Source organism: Macrotis lagotis, chromosome 8 (genome assembly GCF_037893015.1).
Source record: "Macrotis lagotis isolate mMagLag1 chromosome 8, bilby.v1.9.chrom.fasta, whole genome shotgun sequence".
NCBI lineage: Eukaryota > Metazoa > Chordata > Mammalia > Peramelemorphia > Peramelidae > Macrotis > Macrotis lagotis.
The window spans coordinates 141,408,278-141,429,040 of NC_133665.1; the positions used below are offsets into that span (position 1 = coordinate 141,408,278).

At 37.7% G+C, this 20,763-nt stretch overlaps 1 protein-coding gene across 2 annotated transcripts in view; it reads right to left on the reverse strand.

Moving 5' to 3' along the window:
• ATG7 (autophagy related 7) overlaps window positions 1–20,763 on the reverse strand; it is a 241,679-nt gene that overhangs the window by 80,363 nt on the left and 140,553 nt on the right. The gene's annotated exons all lie outside the window — the stretch shown is intronic.

The following is a 20,763-nucleotide window of genomic DNA, read 5'->3' on the forward strand; positions in this document are numbered from 1 at the left end:
TGGAAGATGAGTTAAAATCCAGCTCAGATACTTACTAGCTATGTGACCCTGGGCAAATCACTTAACCTCTCCAAGAGTTTCCTCATCCACAGAAAGGGAGTAATAGCACCTATCTCACAGGGTTATTGGGAAAATAACAAGAGATGTTTGTATACCACTATCTGTACAAATACTAGCTATTACCTAGTCTAACCCCTTCTTCATTTTGTATATGAGAAAACTTTGCCCAAGGTCAAACAGATAGTAACAAAGTAGGGATCTGAATTCAGTTCTTTTGACTGCATGACCCAGATCTAACTTGCTTCCATGAAACCTTCCCCATACTCCAGTCTAAAACACTTTCTCTGATCCTACTCCCTGAATTTGATTATAAGCCCCTTCAGAGGAGGTGGTGTCTTATAGGTCTTCCTATGCTTTTGCAGACACTGGAACATAGTGCACATACACTGTCCATTTTTTTTTTTGTTTTGTCTTTTTATATGTAGTCCTTAGCATAGTGCCTTACACAGAGAATTTGATAAATGTGATTTTATCAATATGATTTATCAATTCTCCTCACTGTCTCCCAACCCTACACAGGAATCTGCAAAAGCTGCTCCAGCAAAAATAAATCAATAAATAAATCATTACCTAGTGGTAGCCAATCCCTCTAATGGTGAGCCTCCCTTAGCAAGACTCATCCTCAGATAACAACCTAGATGATAATCCATGGTTGGGTCTGTACTCAAAGTAATTCCCATTTGGTAGGGCCTGCTAAAACTTGCTCTCTCTACTGGAATAATCTTTGAAAGTCCAGAATCACTTATCAGGCTCACTCCAAAAAACATCCAGAAGATCACATAGTGGAATTGGTCCATATATTAGCTTGTTTACAATAGTAATATTCTTTCATAAGGAAATTATCAGTCCAGGCTTATTTCTCACTGGCTTCAATTTGCCCTTCTCTCCCCCAAGCTAGTCTATGTAGCTTGAGAAGTTGGCCCCTCATACACTTCACAAAGAAGTTATCTCAGAAACCTCACATTCTTAATTTATATTAAATATAAATTGCTATTTGTAATTATAATCCTACCATATAGTCCAAGGAAATGAAGACCTGTATCTAGACTGGACATGGAACTAGTTTGTAGGAAACATGCCATGCACTCTGCATTAAGTAGATTACATGTATGAATCCTTGGATTTCCTGTTTGGCACCAGAGTCAATACAATAATAGCTTCATGTGGATATTTTTACTGTAAGATAAACAGACAAAAGCTCTGCTTTTAAATGTTTAGGATTTAAGTACAGTGCTCAGAAACACAATGGAGATTTCTGTATACCTTCCGGTAAAATAAAGTCATTATCAAGCAACAATCTAGGAGCAATGACAATGAACATGAGCTTCTCATGTTTTGGAATTCAAAAGTAATTCTAAACTGTGACCTAGATTTTTTTTTTAAAATAAATTATCCAAAAGATCATTTGGTACATCTTCAGAAGAAAGCAAAACATTGGGGATTTTTTTTAAATGGCAGTTTTCTTGCCCTCAATATATATTTTGTTACAATCCAAGGTTCAGATTGCCCCACTCCAGTATTATTCTAAATCAAGAGCTTTCCTTTCTCTCCACTCTCACAGAGCCCAGATGGCCAAGATCTACTCTAGCCACCACCTTTCAATCTTGCCGTTTGTGTGGCAGAACTCCAAGCACCAGTCAGATGTTAATAGATGGTCACTGTTTCAGAAAGAAAAGAGAGTCTCAAAAGTAGACCAATTTTACCACTGCTGCAGGTCATCCTAAAAGAAAATAAGCCAATGAACCAGCATGAGTTGTGGGCTTTGGATAGACTTTGCCAGAAAGGGACTCTAAAGAGAGGATCAGATAAAGCTGGAGTGGTAAAGAGGCTATTTCAGAGACATCCTTCTCGGATACTGGAGGCCATTGATGTTATGAGGGAAATCAAGATTCAAATTCTAGCTCTAGAGCCAGAGGACCTGGGTTCCAATGACACCTCTGGTCATGAACAAGTCACCTAACCCCCTTGGACAAATGAGGGATTCTGAGGTTCCTTCTAGCTCTAGCTTGACAACTCTCTGAATTAAGGTATTCAAGTAAAGGAGCAGATAATTACAGAGTATGACTACCAAATCAAGGGGTAGTATTTGGCCTATCTTTGACTCTCTCTATGCCTGATTTCTTTCTCTTTCAAAGACTTTTGCCTCTTGTTCTTCTTTTCCTCTTAAGTTGAAAGTTCATGATATTAATATATTGATGTTATGGGAAGGAAAAATGACTGGCCTCCGGGCCCCACGGCCCCGCTCCAACTGCAGCTGTGGAAACATAGTGCTCAGTGTCTCATGGTGTTTTAGTTTATTGCCCTTTCAAATATCCTTTAACACTCTGACCTAAGTATCTTATTCCTCAGACTTACCATCTTTTTCTTGCTTGTATGAAAACTTGTTGCCCTTGTAATCATTTGACCCTTTTAACTTCAGTGCCTAACTGACCACAAAGAAAAATTCACATATGCATATGAATGTGTACACAAATGTATGTATGTGTGTAGATTTATTCATTTAGTCCTTTCCAGCACAAACTCTAAGTTGGTTGTGCTAGCATTGAGTCATAGATATACAGAGATACTAAGGATCTTAGAAATCATCTACTCTGCACCCCCCTCTTTTTATAGATGTAAAAACTGAGGCCTAGAAAGACAAAATCATCTGCCCAAGGTCACACAGGTAATGAGCCATCAGAGATGGCACTGGTTCCCAGGTCCTTTCAGTCTTCAACTTTAGATCTCAGCGATTCGGCACAAAGGTCGTCATATGTCGTTACTATTTAATATAGCCTACATCAGATCATAGTCATAAACTGGTCATTAAGTTCCCACTAGGCATTTATAGTATTATAGGAATGATATCAGGGTTAATACCAAATGGAAATATGTTAAACACGATTGTACACGTACAACTTTTATCAGATTATTCACTACCATGGGGAGAGGGGAGGAAAAGAGGGAAGAAAAATGCAGAAGTCATAAGTTTGCAAATGGATGAAAGAGTTAATGCCAAAACAAGGGAAAGCAATTACAAAATTCATTTCTGTTTCTATCAAATGGGATATGAATTAGTTCCAAGATTATGCATTGATTCCTAGTGTAATGGTGCCTCAGTCTAAGGTCCCTGCTATGAACAAAACACATCCAATGGAAGTTTTTGTGGGAAATCAATTTCTATTGTTAACAATATCTGTTTGTTTCAACTAAAATTTCTTGCATTCAATAGGCTTATTACATTGGGTAGAAAAATTAAAATACTGGTTGAAGGTAAAGGAGCTGAATTGTCACAAAATGGACAGTGACTTGGTGTTCTCACTGAAGAAGCTTCTTTAATAGACTTGTATAACTTGGCAAAGAACCTGCAATGGAAATTTACTGGGGAGCCTGGATTTGAAGCCTTGGTAAGCAGAGCCTTTAGAGAGGCTCAGAAGAGGCCAAGCCCAGAAGAAAGTGAGTGTTTCCTACTAGCTTTCTGGGCAAGGCCAGATCAGGTCAAATGTCCTCCTCAGGATATTTCTTGTGGCTGTTGTCGGGAACCGGGGGAAACAGAAATTATACCCCTAATTACTCCCTGGGTTACCAATCTGGAAAATGTATCCAAGGGGCCTCAGTAGAAGGGATAAGATTTTTACTCCTCTCAGGAGGGTCTAAAATACTTGATTGCACTTTAGAAAACTGGCCTCCCTGGTCATGCCTGCAGCAATAATGAACAGCACCGAGGCTCTGATTTCTTTGCCTGACCTTTTTCCCCCTGGAGAAGACTACTGTCTTTATTATTTAACCCATATTTTAATGGTTTGTCAAATGGTCTTGAGCAGCCTTCCTTAAGAACCTTGTCTGACACATTTCACTTTGGGTTTCATATGAAGAACTTGAGACTCCTGTTCTAGAAGACAACTTTTTTGAGATGTTGATGTTCTGACTTAAGTTTACAAAAAAGCTGCTCTTTTCCCCAGAAGAGGGGACTGGGAAATGCCTGGGCTTTGGGAATTGGCTTTGTGGTCCTTGGATTTCATATTGCCATATCGGATTCCATATGTTAAACTGGGCTATCGCATAGTGGTCTGCTTTTCCAAGAACAGCTTTGTAGAATTGAAATGCTTCACAGCCACAAACTTTTACTTCTTGCAATTCGCACAAATACTGTAATCTCTTGCAACATTTACTTCATTTAAAATGCACTTTGCTAAAAAGAAAAGATTAGTTCTTAACCTGCCTGGTTCACTTTAAAAAGAACAGGCCTTTTCTCTGGTGTCAGTGTTTGGTTTGTAATGTGCCAAAAGGTTATTTCGCATATGTGAAAAGAAAGCTGGCACCAGGTCCATATGAAATAAACTCCTGGCAAAGGCTAAGCTGAAGCTTGCCATTGAGAAGATTAGATTCTCAAGAAAGTCCTTCTACAGTTTCCAAAATCCACAGGCTTAAAAAGTATAAACATATACATATTCAAATTTTTAAAGAGAGGTATTTTTAGTTTTCAGTAGTATTACAGTCATTTGGAGTATCTCAGTGACTTATCCTCATATCATATCACTTGTACATTCTGGATAATGATGAAAAAATGGGAAATTATGAATTACTTTATTTTTATTCAAGTGAGAACTTGCAGATCATGGTTGTCTTCCTTATTTGCTTAATAAATGGTATGATTCCAAATTTCCACCATCAGCAGGGCTAATTATTAGCTCATGTTTGGTGTGTGTGGCTTTTCTTCCAATATTTTGACTCATACTTTGCTTTACTTTTCAGGGGCATTTTAGTTATTTACGACAGATTGTCTTGCCTCTTCTCTCATAAATGCAAACATGCAAACCAAACCAAACCAAAAAGGAAATGGAGATGTACCATCCAAATCTGTGGCGAGTGGTCTGATGTTATAAAGCCGGAGGTTCAAACTAGGCTCCCTTTAATCTCACAAGGCATCTCTACAGGGGTCCTTGAAGGACAGCATAGACACAGTGGGCAAGTTAACACTGAATCAGGGACCAGAGTCTGGGGGCACCACTTACTCCACTGAAGGTCTGGCAGACTTTAAAATATGAAAATTGCTGCTGGGAGGCATGTCATTTAGGAGTTCATTCTTACAAAGCTAGGATGTTTCTGGAAGAACAGCAGAGACCTACTACAGAAAAAGAAACTAAAGGGTATTTTGCCATCTGATTTCAGATTTGTACAGTCATGGGTTATCATTGATTTGGAAATTATCATTCTTACTACAGCACCTGGAACTGCTGCTTTGACTAATTGGCATGTTTATGCTTGCAAATGATCAAGCTGTTTTCTCTTTATTTCAACTTGGTTTTGTTGCATTTTATGTTTTGATCAATTAATGTAATGTAGGACTTTTTATTGAAATGTAAAACTCAGAAGTTGGAAACACACTCATCTGCTTTTAGTATGATCTTAATAAATTCAATGTACTCAGTCAATGCTTCTAGGCACATGACATGTAACACTCATTATTGAATTGATCTACTGATTTCAAAGTTTGAGGTACTGGGATCCAGGCGAACACCCTCTCTAGTTCCATTTCTGATCCGACTTAAGGACAAAGGAGGCCATGTATCAGACTGAAGAAGAAAAGTTCCATTCATAGAAAGGTGTGGTTCTTATTTGTCCATATGCTCAACTCTGTGGTCCTGCCTCCTTCTCTTCACCCTCAACCAAAGTAGAAATTCTGAAAGATCCCGGCAGGTCCAAACATGTTCTCTTTTAATTACACTACCTACCAAATTGCTGCAATAACTGATTGCCAGTTAAATAATTATAATCAAGTGCCCATTGTGTATAACAATCATTTAATGGCTGTTATCCTAAAATGCTGTAATAAAGGGAGCTTTAATGAAGAAAACTGGAAGCCTGCCAAGGTTTTATGGCAGAATGTTTAAAGAAAAAGAGAGCCATAATCTGTATTTAAGATTAAGACAGCCCTTTAATCCAGATGCTCAAAATTAAACAAGGGAGTGTAGTCATGTTTTGATCAAAAGTTATTGCAGGCATAAAAGAAAGTAAAGTAAATGTTCTTTTTAAAAAAACTACAGTAAATTATATTAAGTGTTTGTACCCATTTGCTTTGGAAAAATGAAAAGAAGAAAAACATCTGATTTTCATTTTGGACAAAAATACAAGGCTAAAATAAAGTATACTGGAATAGCATTTCATTTGAATTGTAAAATATCATTGAAAATAAAGCTAGTTACCATTCACATTCATTTTATTACCAGGAGTTATTTTCTCTCACTGGGCCTCTTTTATTTTATTTTTTTTTTAAATCTCATTCTCAGTTAGGTAGGTCTGGCCTATCTTTGGGAAGTGCAATTAAAATCTCACACAAAGTCCTAATTGAAATGATTATGATGATCTCAGCTCTAGTGAACAGTAGTTCTCATCAGAAAAAAAATAAAAAAAAAACACCACATAAAACTCAGATCAACTGGCAGCCACTGACGGTGTTTACGCAAGGAGAATTTGGCTAACAAATTAAGGCTGGAATTCCTAGAACTTGTGGCAGTTTTCTATGAACTGATGCACATACTCGCCAAAGACAAACAGAAGCCTCCAAGTTTTGCTGAAGTGAAGGTCAGAAAAAAATTAAGAGGACCAACCCTTTTCACAGGAAAGAAATCCTATTCCCATGGGTTAGAACAACAGTGGGGTTAACCATCAGTCTCCCTCTTGTCCCCAGTGAATGAGGTCCACAGGTGGTGGTAAAGGCCTCTGGGAACCTTGCAGAGCCATGTAAATCCTTATAGTATTGTGGCTTTGTTGGTGTCTCCATTCACAACTCAAGGACCTTGGAGAAATGCTTAGGAAGCATAGGAGTGATGGAAGAAAAGGTTATAAGAGTAATCCAAATTATATGAAAGATTATCAGAGAAACTCAAATTATATTCTTTCAGCCCAGGTTTGGTTCTCATTCCAAGAAACTCATTGTCAGAGGCACATTTAAGTAATGTTCAGGATGGACATTCCACAAATGTCCTCCCCTCACACCCTTCCCTCTCCACCAACTCTCTCAGAATACTCTAGAATCTTGGAAGTATATCCCAACTCAAATCCAACATTTATCCTGGCAAATCTAAAGGCAATTCTAAAGGAGCTATTGAAAGCCCAATGCAAACTATTCCTGCCTCAAGAAAAGATATAGGGAAAGAGTCTTATAGGTTGGGCTGTTAAGATGTTAGGACTCACCCACAATGATTAAAAAATATGTCTTTGGAAGCAGAAGTAGTAAAATATTCATATATCAAAGAGTCTATGAAGAAGTGATTTATAAAAGAAATACATGCAATGTTTTCTAGCTTAGTTTCTGAGGTCAACAGAATCAAACATACAGAAGTTTCCAATACATACATATTCATTTTATCATTGCTAATTGAAACTCATTTCCAAGGATGAAGAGCCTTCACATTTATGTTTCAGGGTAGATGAAAAATAAAATCAAACTTCTAGCTTTCCCATCAATTCTTGTCAAAAAGAGAATTCTTTTTCAAGTAGTTTATGTTTTGGGGTTTATCATACTCTAGACTCTCAAGGTGCAACCTTTTGTTTCTTGCTTATCTAGTCTGATTCATTAATTTACTTTTCTATATTGCTGTCTTTATCATTATTACTTTATAATATAGTTTGAAGTCTGGAAATGCTACTATACATTCATTTTTTACATTAAAATATTATTTTCCTTGATGTTTTAGCTCCTTTGTTCCTCCAAATGAATTCTACTATTTTTTTGACTAGCTACATAAGGCATCCCCTTGGTAGTTTGATTAGTATAGTGCCAAAATTGTGCTTTCATTTAGTTACTATCCTCATTTTTATTATATCAGTGTAGCTCAACAATGAATAGCTCTACAGTTATTTCAGATTTCATTTCTGTAGTACTTTGAAATTGTTTTTGTATAAATCTTGAGTGTCTTTCTAGACTGGATCCCAAGTATTTTATGCATTATGATATTATTTTGAATGAGATTTAATTTTCTATCTTTCTGCCTAGTCTATGCTATTTGCTGCAAGAAAATGTTGATAATTTTTTAAAAATTTAATAGTATTTTCTCTTTTTTAATTATATATAAAGGTAGTTTTCCACATTCATTTTTGTAAAATTTGAGTTCCAAATATTTCTCCTTCCTTTCCATTTCTTCCCCCTCCCCAAGACAGCAAGAACTCTGATATAGGTTATACGTACACAATCGTATTAAACATATTTCCATATTAGCCATATTGTGAAAGAAGAATCAGAACAAAAGGAAATAACAATAACAAAGAAAAAACAAAAAATAAATTTAAAAAGTGAAAATAGTATGCTCTGGATACTATTGGACTCCAAAATTCTTTCTCTGGATGTGGATAGCTTTTTTTTTCCTTAGGTTTTTGCAAGGCAAATGAGGGTTAAGTGGCTTGCCCAAGGCCACACAGCTAGGTAATTATTGAGTGTCTGAGGTCGAATTTGAACTCAGGTCCTCCTGACTCCAGGGCTGGTGCTCTATCCAGTGTGCCACCTAGCCCCCCTGGATAGCATTTTCTATCCACAAGTGTTTTAGAATTGTCTTTGATCACTTAGTGTTGAGAAGAGCTAAGTCTATCATAGCTGATCATCACAGAATGTTGCTGTTATGGTACACAATATTCTCCTGATTCTGTTCATTTTACTTAGCATCAGTTCATGTAAGTCTTTAGGTTTTTCTGAAATCCACTTGCTCATCACTTCTTATATATTATATGTACATATACAGATATATTTATATATAGTATATTCTATTACACAGTTTTCCATTACATGGTATTCTATTACATTTATATATCACAGCTTTTTCATCCATTCTCCTACTGATGGATATCCCCTCAACTTCTAATCCTTTGCCACCACAAGAAGTACAAAAATTATTTTTGTACCTGTGGGTCTTTTTCCTTTTTTATGATTTCTTTGGAACAGATGCTTAGTAGTGGTATTGTTGGATCAAAGGGTATACAGTTTTATGGCTCTTTTGGGCATAGTTCCAAATTGTGCTCAAGAATGGTTAAATCAGTTCACAACTCCACCAACAATGAAATGTTGATCATTTTTGTGCATTTATTTCTAGAATGATTCTTCCTCTTTTCTCCTCCTCTCCTCACATAACTCAGGGCTTTATTACTTCCTTCACTTCCATCTCACAAGTGATGCTTCTCCTTGCTGAGAAGGCCAATTTCTCTACATGCATCCTTGATATCAGTGTGCCTCCTCTTCAACGGATTCCTCCCTTCCCTCTAGCCCCTAGTCATTTCCACTCTGGTACTTATCTTCATCCTTCCTTCTCTACTGGCTGCCCTACTGCCTAAAAAAAGTATATGTTTGTTGTCTCCCTCATTTGCCCAGGTCCTCATTTGAGCCATTGATTTTTACTATCTTACTTCCCAGATCTCTTCTGCCCTTTGAGGATAAACTCTTTGAGAAGGTTGTCTATAATAGGTGTTTATGCCTTTTTCTTCTCTCACTCTCTTTTTAACTCTATGTAATCTGACTTCTAAGCTCATCATTCAGCTAAAATTGCTTTTTCCAGTTACTCATGTCTAATGTCAAATATAAAGATTTTTTTTATTAGTCCTTATCACCTTTTCTGATATTTCTGCTGTCTTCAAAACTGCTGATCACTCTCTTCTTCTAGAGACTTTCTTATTTCTAGTTTTTCACGACACTGACCTCTCTTGGTTTCCTTCTAACCACTTTCAAAACTCCTGCTCAGTATCCTTTAGATCTTTTTCCAGTTGAACACTAATCATGGGCATCTCAGAGACTTGATTCTGGGTCCTCTTCTATTTTCCCTCCATATGGTCTTACTTGAAAAACTCACTGGCTCCCATAGATTCAACTGTCATTTCTATTGATGTCATCTCTATTGATCTATAGATCTATTTCCAGTCCAAGTCTCTTTTGTGAGTTCCAGTCTCACATCCAGTCATTGCCTTTTGGACATCTTGAACTAGATGTCCTGTAAGGATCTCAATCTCAATATATTCAAGGCAGAATTTATTCCCTTAACCTCCCACTCCCAAACTCCCCTCTATCAAATTTTCTAATTAACGTTGAAGATATCAGTACCCTTCCAGTCAAACAAGTAAGTACCTTGGAGTCATCTTGGACTTAACTCTTACAGTCCCTTCCTATATCCAATCTATTGTTAAGTTTAATTTCTGCCTTCACAGCCTCTCCACTCACATAGCCACCACCTCTGTGCAAGTTCTCATCGCCTCAGGCTTGGACTACTCTAATAGCCTTCTGATTGGCTTCCCTGACTCAAGTCTCTTCCTCTACACCAATCCATTCTCTACTCACTTGCTCAAGTGTTAAAACACAGGTCTGACTATGGCATTCCCCTCCTCAAGAATCTTCTTCCATACAAAATAGTCCTCTGTCTTCACAATCTGTGGCCTTTTCACTTTATTGCCATCCAGCTCGCTGCCATGACCCTTCCTCTCCTGACTGACCACCACTTCTAGACCCAGCAGACTCTCCCTCCATTCCATGCCATCTTTTGTAAGAGACCTTTCTGTAGCCTCTCACTTCCTATTATTATTCCCTCTGAGGTTGCTGGCCATTCACTCTCTCTACATCTAATCATTTGCAAGCTATCTCCCCCATTATGATGTGCACTCCTTTGGAGTAGGGACTAGGTGGTGGCGTTTTTTTTCCTTTTTTTGTATTCCCAGACCTTAGCACAGTACCTAGCATATAGCTGATGCTTAATTGATTCTTGATGACTATTAATTGTTTCAATTAATTTCTTTACCACTACTCTGGGATTTCTAAGTTGATCGTCATATTGTCTGTAAATAGGGATAATTTCATTTCTTCTTTGCTGTTATTTATGTTTAATTTCTTTCTTGGCAGATGTTAGGATTGTATCAGTGTCTTATATCATATATTCTACAATAAGTTCTAAATAGACCTAAATATCACATTAAGAAAAAATTAGAGGAAAATGGAAGAGATATCACTCACAATTATAAACTAAGGAGAAAATTCTTAACCAAACAAGAGATATAGGAGATTACAAAAAATAAAGCATTTGATTAATTACATGAAATTTGGGAGCTTTTGCAAGAACAAAATCAATTTCCTAGGATAAAAAGAAATCTCAGAGGGAAAAATTATTGCCTAGGAATTAAGGCAAATATATAAAACAAGAGCCATTCTGCTATTATAATCAATTTTCAAAAGAATTTCAAACTATTAATAACAATATGAGGGAACAAAATAATGGAGTTAAGTCACTTGCCCAAGATCACACAGCTCAGGTCCACTGCCCTATCCACTGCACCACGTAGTTGCACCCCACCACAAGAGACTTTTAAATTAAAAGAGCCCTGAATTTTCATGTCATGCTCAATAATTTAGCAAAGACATTAAGATATAAAGTCAGTATTGGAGGAGTTATGGGAAGACAGGCACTGGAAGGAGAACTATGAATTAACTGATCCAACCATTCTGGAAAATAATTTGGAATGATATGGGGAGGTAAGGTGACTAAAATATCCATATTGTCTCATCCAGTGATACCACTGTAAGATATATACCTCAGGGCCATTAAGGGCAAAAAGAAATATCACATACTAACCAAAATACAGACAGCAGCATTTCTTGTGGTAACCTTGAACTGTAAATAGAGAGTACTCATCAACTATGCAATAGCTTTTTAAAAAGCTTAGGGGAGAGATTAATGAAGGACTAAAAGAACTAGAAAGATGCACACTGACTACTTGAATAAAGAGGATTGGAGGCAATGTTCTTTTCCGCTACAAAATGTATGAGGGATCTGGAGAAACACTGGAAGATTTGTATAAACTGATGAAGGTCAATAAGCAGAACCAGAAAAGAAATTTGTAACTACAACAATATAAACAATGAGAGAAACAACATGAACCAGACTGCTATTTAATGAAAAATCAACTTTAGCCCTAGAGAAGATCTGAGAAAATGTACTTCTCTCCTTTAGTTAGAGATGTTGGAGATTATGGGTATAATATGCTTTATAAGCTATCAAATGAAATTATTTGGATTAAATTTGCTTAAATATTTTCCCCCTTCTTTGTTACAAGGGAAGGTTCATCAAGAAAGAAAAAAGGAATACATGCTTGGAAATAACTTCAATGTAAAAACAAAAGGGATCAATGAAACTTTTAAAAAAAGAGAAAGAAAAAGACCAAATCTACTATTAAACTAAATTGCTACATGGACACAGATTGTTAGCCTGGCCATTTTACAGACTAAGTTCCACAGATCCTTTTCATCTTTTTAGTGATACTGAACTCACCTCTGTTTTTGTTCAAAGCACTCCCTAGCCCTGGAATGTCTTTCTTCTAACACTGGCTGCTGGAATGCAACCTATCCTTCAAAGTCTATCTCAAATACCACATCTATGAGATTTTGCCTACTGCCTGCTGCCACTGAAAATTATTTTTCTTTTCTTGGATCTAAAATAATACTGTGAACCCCTTATGAATTAATTTCTACCAGAGTTATTTGTGTATATGTCTTATATTTCCTAACAGTTTGTAAATTCAAGGCAGACAATGACCATATCTTATTTATTTTTTTTATCCCTCCAGGACACTACACTTAGGAAATGTAGGAGATAAATAGCTGTGGGATTAAATTATCATTCAGAACATATGATATCCATGAGAATATGTAGAGATCTAAACATCAAAGTAACAATCAGTACTAAACAAAGTAAATTTGGGAACCAAACTTTTTTTTTTATTAGGTTTTTGCAAGACAGTGGGGTTAAGTGGCTTGCCCAAGGCCACACAGCTAGGTAATTATTAAGTGTCTGAGACTGGATTTGAACCCAGATACTCCTGACTCCAGGGCTGCTGGTTTATCCACTGCGCTACCTAGCCTCCCCTAAACTCTTCATTAAGTTACATTTACAAACAGCTTTGGCACAAAGGGTAGGAGGAGAGCTAGATGACAGAATAGAGGAAAGAGTAATTGGGGACTGTATGATGGAATAGCTGCCTACTGACTACCTGAAGAAGATTGGTGGAGATAGTGGGAGACCAGAAGGTGGATTAATCATAAGAAAAGTTCAAATGTTTAGAGCATTTCCCCAAAATCATCCCTCTTCTAAACATTCTTATTACTAGAAAAGGCACTATGATCATTAAGTCATCTAGGTTTGCAACTTCAGTGTCATTCTGGATGCCTTATTCTCATGTAATACATATATACATATATGCAATCTGTTGCTAAATCTTAATTCTATCTCCCTATCTCAAATTTGCATATATATTTACACACACACACACAATTCTCTCCCTTCATACAGTCCAAACCTAGGTTGGGCCCTTATTAGCTCTTGCCTTGATTATTAGAATAGCCTCCTGATTGACACTTTCTCAAGTATCTCTTTATTTCTGTCCTCCTTTCACACACAGGCCAAAGTGATTTTCTGCAAGTATAGTTCTGACTTTTTCAGCCCCCACTCAATAAATTCCAGTGGCTCCTGATTGTCTTCAGGTTCAATTCTAAACTCTATTTGGCATTTAAAAATCTTCTCAATTAGGCTCAGTGTCCATTTCCAGTGTTCTAGAAAGTTCTTCGGTGGACTCTCTGGTCCATCCACATCAGTCTCTGCTCATCCTCACAGACTTCACCCTATTTCCCACCATCACACTTTTGTACTATGTTTCCCATTCCTCCCCACCACTGCCACCATACTTGGAATGCTTTCCCTCCTTACCTTTAGACTTCCTAAAATTCCTAGCTTCCTTTCAATGACTTCTCTCCTGGAGGGTGAGGAAGTATTTAACTTTTGCCTGTGCATTCACAGCACTTAGCAGAGTATCTGATGCATAGTCAGTACTTGAAGAAGTTTGTATTGACTGGTTCCAATCCAAAGGAATGACTCTTCAATGGTAGAATTTCAAAGAGTGGAAGTTGGGGGGGGGGTATGGGTAGCTCTTCTAGAAGTTACATGGAGACAGTTACTTATGCCTGGTCTTGCAACCAATCTTTGAATTATTGGATTATAAATGGTGTGAGGTAGCTAGGAAGTGCCATGGATAGAGCACCAGGCCTAGAGTAAGAAGGCCCCTCAGTTTGAATTTGGCCTCAGGCACTTGATACTTCCTAGCTGTATGACCTTAGACAAGTCACTTAACATTGACTGCTTCATATTGTCCTGATCCATATCTGGCCATGTACTCAGATGGTTTCAGAGGAGAAAATGTGACTGGTTACTTAGTACAGCATCCCCTTACTCAAATCCAATTCATATGCTTGTCATAGTATCACCTCCCCAATATCATGGTCCTCTTTGAGAATGAAGGACAATCATCATCATCATCATCAGTGGTATTCATGATGATGGAGTGATTCTGTCCCAACTTAAGTCACTTCTTTTGCCCTCATAAATATAGTAGATTGTATAGTCCTTCAGAAGGTAGTGATAATGCACAGAACCAGAAGAACAATTTATATGGTAACAGCAGTGTGTTAAAAACAAACAACTTTGCAAGACTTACAAACTCTGATCAATGTAATGACCAACTGAGCCTCTAGAGGACTCCCAAAGAAACATATGTCTCACTCCAGAAAGAGAAATGAGGGAATATGCAAAATGAAGCTATTGGTTGTTGTTTTGGACAAAGTCAATATGGGAAGTGATTTATCAATGTTTCGTTAAAAAAGGAACTAAGATTAATATGACATGACCTGTTCCTAATGAAGCCATAATGGCACTTTGTAATCATAAATTCCTCTTGTATATCTTCAATGACCATCTCTTTAAAGATCTAAATTACTGGGTTAGAGTGTACAGACTCTGTCCTCTTCTCTCTCTCTCTTTTTTGGGTAAGGCAATGGAGCTAGTAAGTATCAGGTGTCTGAGGCTGCATTTGAACTCAGGCCCTCTTGACTTCAGGGCCGGTGCTCTATTCACTGTGCCACCTAGCTGCTCCCTCTCCTTTTCTCTTAAGGAAAAAAATCAGAGTTCCAACTCTCTTCCAGGTCCTACCTCATCTCGCTGCTCTCTTCCACCAACCTTCAAACATTGCTGACAGTGGCTCAGTAATTCTATCTGCCTATTTGATTGAATGATATGTCCTATATTACAGTCACAGAAATAAAAAAGATTATTTAAGCTAACTGACTTCTTCTACAAAGAAGAAAGCTGGTTCACTAGGGTAGAGTGATTTTCCCTGGGTCACAGAGGGAGCTTGGAGCAGAGTTAGTTCTCAACTCCTCATTGACTTTCCACTCAGCCGTGTGGACGTGTCTTTCTGACTACTCTCGTGCATCTGCAGTCACACTGATCCCCAAACTGCTCAATCCCCACTCCTTGTTCAGCATGTGATTGGTAAGGTAGGGCAGGAGCAAGCTGACAGCACAGCCAAAGCCAAGAGAGACAACACTTCTGATGGAGGCCATGTGCAGCCGGGCTGACACTGTTGACAGTATTTCAGGCTTGTAAGAAATACACAGACATACTCACACCCAAATGGGGCTCTAGGTTTTGCCAGTAATTTCTAGTGCTTCTCACTGTGTAGATCTCTTTATATGTGCTTGAGCTCTAAAAATAAACACAGCTGTCAAAAGAGAGCAGAAGCAATTCATCGGATAGTTAAAATGTGCAGATTAGCACAGGCTTGCTGGCTCAAGACTTTCAAGAAATTATTCCAGGATGAAACAAAATAAGACTCGGACGGGGAATGAATTTGAATCTACTTCAGTCCTTCCCCAGGCTCCTGCTACTAACGATGTGGATCTGGGACTCTCTGAGGAGCCTTCTGAGGCTTAAGGAGACCCTCAGGGCTCAGGATGGCAGGGCTACATTGCTGATGGAGCTCGCCCTCCACATCAATCTACTGATGGGATGGCACTGGGTGATTACCCACTGCCTGCTTTAATTGCAACCAATCATGAGAAAACCTTAGGAAGAAAGAGGCAGACAGCAGGATCCCAACAAGACTGGGCAGATACACAGACTCCTTCAACATTTCCATCTTCTACCCACACAATGCTCTTTATGCCAGAACTATAAATCTGCAGAGTTTGCAAAGATCTAAAAACAAATAAATTAGGTCTCCTTGGAAAGAAAATATTCAGAATGTGAGAATGGGGCACAAACCCCAGAGTTCTTTTAGAAGCACATTCATTTTTTCAGGGTACTGTTTAATCTGCAACATCTTTACCATAAAGTATCTTAGGTGGTATACCCCAAATATTTAACTGTGAATATGCATGTGCTGGATGATGTAAGGTGTTATGGACTCTGAATGACACCTTGAACTTTGGCAGGGCTACAGAAACACAATTGATTGGTCCCCAAATATTTTTTATGGTAAGTAGAGAACTGGGCAGGGGAAGTTGGGCCCATTGATTAGGGAGTAGTTAAAAATTGTTGTATGTAAATATAATGGAATATTACTACATAGGGAGGAAAAAGGAATATAAAGAATTCAGAGAACTATGGGAAGAGTTGGATGAACTGATACAAAATGAAGTAAGCAGAACTAGGAAAACAAAATGCACAATAACTTGCAATGAATTAAAAGGACAGAAAAAATATCTTAACAATTCAGCTATAATGGCCAAGCTTGATCTCAGGAAAAAAGAACATGTAGTTACTAGTGACTTTGCAGGGACAATGAATGTGGAACATTATATATATTAGGTACATGGATTGACTCTCAAAAATGACAATGAATGTGGAACATTATATATATTAGGTACATTAGGTACATATATATATATATATATATATATATATATATATATATATATATACTCTCAAAATCAATGGATGCACTCATTAGTTTTGTTGAACTGCTGTTTCTTGTTTTTATTCTTTGTTACAAAGGATGGATCCCTGAAGAGAGGAGAGAGGAGGGATATAATTGGAAATGAAGGTGATATAAAATCATAATTTTTCAGTTCAGAGCTTCTAAGGTGGTACAACAGAGTGGTACCAACACTGTACATTGTCCACCCTAATTTCTGTTGCCATTTATCATTGCCTTCATTTACAAAGCTGCAGTTGATATATTCAGTGTGCTTTTGGAGCTGCCCGATAGGCTGCTTTGGTTCATAGAACCTCTATATCAGGAGATTGATCTAGGTCCAAAAATATGTCCCAAGTTGAACCCCTGGCTCAGCCTTAAGACCTCTGATGCTGTCCTTTATTTCAATTGATTGTCAGTGCTTAGTAACTACTTAATTGGATTTGACTGATGGAAAGTGCTCTTGGGGGCCCACTTTCTGATCACTGGTCACTAATCTTTCTGCAGAGTAAAAGTGGATTCAAATAACAGAGGCTGTTTAAAAAGAAAGTCATATTTCTAAATAATCTGGAAGTTACACCTTCCAAAGGATTCTTTCTCAGTGGGATGTAGTTCTCTAGTCAGTGTTTTCTATTAACACAGAGGCTTTTTGGATCTCAAATATGAATTTGTTCTAAATCCAAATGGTTAAAAATAATTTGCTAAGAATCTTCATAGGCAAAATGAAACCTAAGAGCTTTTTGAATCTTGTCCAGTCATACCTCAAAGATAAATGGGACTTGAAAGTCATATTCTTTGCAAATTGAAATCCTGAGTCATACTACTGACCTGGGATCTCCTTCTGTCAAAGGCCAAAAATTGCCATGAAAAGCTTACTAAGGGGGCGGCTAGGTGGTGTAGTGGATAAAGCACCGGCCTTGGAGTCAGGAGTACCTGAGTTCAAATCCAGTCTCAGATACTTAATAATTACCTAGCTGTGTGGCCTTGGGCAAGCCGCTTAACTCCATTTGCCTTGCAAAAGCCTAAAAAAAATAAAAATAAAAAAATAAAGTAGCTAAAAGCTTACTAAGCAACAGTTCCCTTTTTGGTAAATAAAAATATAATGGTAAGAACAGAGGTATTTGCAGACTCAAATGTCCTTGAGCAATCAAATACTGTCTATTTCTCATTCAGTTGCTCTATCATACATTTAGTAGTGTTTTTTTTTTAAATAAAAGACAAAAACCTTGTGTAGAATAATAGTAAATATTATGGAACTGTGGATTTAGAGAATGGAAGGGACCTTAGAGACCAGTGAGTCCAACAACTTCATTTTACAAATGAGACAACTGAGGCAGACAGAGAAGTTATGTGACTTGTTTAGGCTCACACAGCTGGTAAGTATCTGAGTGGCAAAACTATGAATCAGGGTCTAAGTCCAATGCCCTATCTTCTATCCATGCTGTTGTTCAAGATAGTATACAAAAAAAGAGAAAAATTTCAATAGAAAAGCATGAAAATCTAGGGAAAATGGAGGAGTGACCTTCCTTATCAAAAGTAATAAAAGTGTTCCTTTGCTCACTTTTTAGAAAAATACTACAGGGTAAGGAGCTGAGGTGGGAATGTCCCATCTCCAAAGCTAAAATGGGAATCCAATAAGCCAGCATTCTGATTGCTCAAGAAGTTGAATTTGTCTTTTTTCATCAGGAAATGCGGTCATTTAAGTAACTCAGAAAAGTGAACGGAAGTGAGCAGCTAGGATGGTTTTTTGCCAAACAAATGCTCTGGGCTTTCTCAATACAACTTGAACACAATACCCAATTCATCCTCAGCCGTTAAGCATCCTGGAGTTTGCTGAGGAGTTTTCTCTGCTTCCCTACCGAGTTTTCAAAGTTAAGTGAGAAAAGCATTTTTATGTTTCCCCCAGAACAACAACAACAAAACAGGTCATAAATCCTTCAAGACCCTGGCAAGATTTTTAATCCACAGTAATCACAGTTCCTTGTAGAACTAGTCCTGTGATGTCTGGAGTACTGTCTTGCTATAGTAACAATAGTCTGAATGCTCCGGGTTCTTCCTTACATGCCCGGAATATTAATTAAGGGTGAAGTCTGGGCACTTCAGGTTCTCCATCCAAACCAGATATACTGATTAGGATTCAAACTCACTAGACATAAACAGAATTCAATTTTATAGCCCTTGTGCAAATTGTGATTATTTGGATGTGTCTGCCTCAAAAATACTTGCTCAACAAGCAAAATTACCCAAAAAAAAAAACCACCCCCCAAATCAAACTAAAAATCCTCCTTAGTCTCATAAATCAGTGGTGATGTGACTAGCTATACCTACACAGGAATTCTCTGACTCTAGAATATACAGTACATCGCAGGTGAGCAGAATTACGAAGAGACAACAAAGGAGTCACTCAAAACACATGTTTAGTTTCATTATGAGGTTCCTGATAAGCATTAGGAGTTTTCCAAGTAATAAAGAACTTTTCCAAATCCTCAGACTTTTCTTTGTAAACAATCAAAATATCCCTGTGGAGAGAAAGAAAGGGTTCATGGTTTATCCTGCCAAACTTGGTTCTTAGTTTTCTCTTGGAATTTCTGAAGATATTCAAATACATCAATACCAGTGAACATTTTCAGTGATTTTGGGGGATAATAGGAATTATCTTATTCTCCGTTTAAAAATGAAGTCACTTTTTTACTAAGTCCAGGCACAAACTACGAATCAGAATCTGACTAAGAGGATGTTGTACCCACTCTTGTTGCCAGCCTGGCTTGAGGCAGGTGTTTGCTGATTTGAGGTGAATTACAAATAGAAGTGAGCTCATCTATAGAAATGAATTCCATGTAGTAAAAGCACTGAGACCCTGACTCCTATGCATCAGGCAAGAGTTAAGATCTGTTGCAATGAAATGTCTATTGTAAAAATGAGTACTCACAAAGAGTAAGTCAACTACCCAGTTAGGAAATGAACTGGAATTTCACATCATCATCATCATCATAATAACTTACATTGAGTTTTTAATAACTCTGAGAGGCACGTATTATTAGTCCCATTTTACAGGTAAAGAGACTAATGTAGAGCAAGGTCAATGACTACAAAGTAGATAAATGGCAGAACTCAACCTGGGTATCAAAAGGAGTTCAGCCTTCAAGACCAATAATGCTCTTTTCATCACACCCCACCTCTTCTGATATACATGATATTCATGTCCTCAAATAGTCAATCACTGAACCAGATCTTAAGAGTGTCCTTATTTATGATGGATGCCCTAAGTTTTGCTGTAAGGGGTATTTTTTCCTACCTAGGAAACAATGAATCAATAAATTAATTCATTTAGCCAGCACTGATGGCATCTACTATGTCTGCTCACAGATAATTCTGAACACTCTCATGACAGTCCCATTCCCTGCCCAAGCTACCTGGCCAGGGTACTTTTGCTGGCATTTCCTGTTCAGAACAGAAACCCAGTTCTCTACTTCATGTCTGTAATTACACAGTTTTCATCTTCCTGGGTATCAAAAGTTAAGCTGTATCTTTAACTTCAAAGGGGCAGCTGATGAGACCCAGTGATTTACTGAATGCTTTAAAGCTGTACATTGGCATCAAACTTAACATACTTCAAATAAACTCTTTCACAACAGACCTTCACCCTTACACATTTTTCTTTCACCATGGAGGCCACCCCCCCAGGATCACCACCTTGGTGTCACCCCACCACTGCTCATTCTCTCTCACCCCACTCACCCAATCCATTATTTCTAATTTACAGCTTCTCTTGAGTTCTATGGTCATCATCCTAGATCAGATCCTCATTACCTCTCACCCAAACTAGGGAGGATTAAATGATCAACTCATACCAAGCTGACCTCCTATTTCACAGCAGCCAAGGGGGTTTTTCTTCCCCTCTAATCACCCCCAATAGCTCCCAATCACTTCCAAGATCAAATATAGATTATTCTGGTA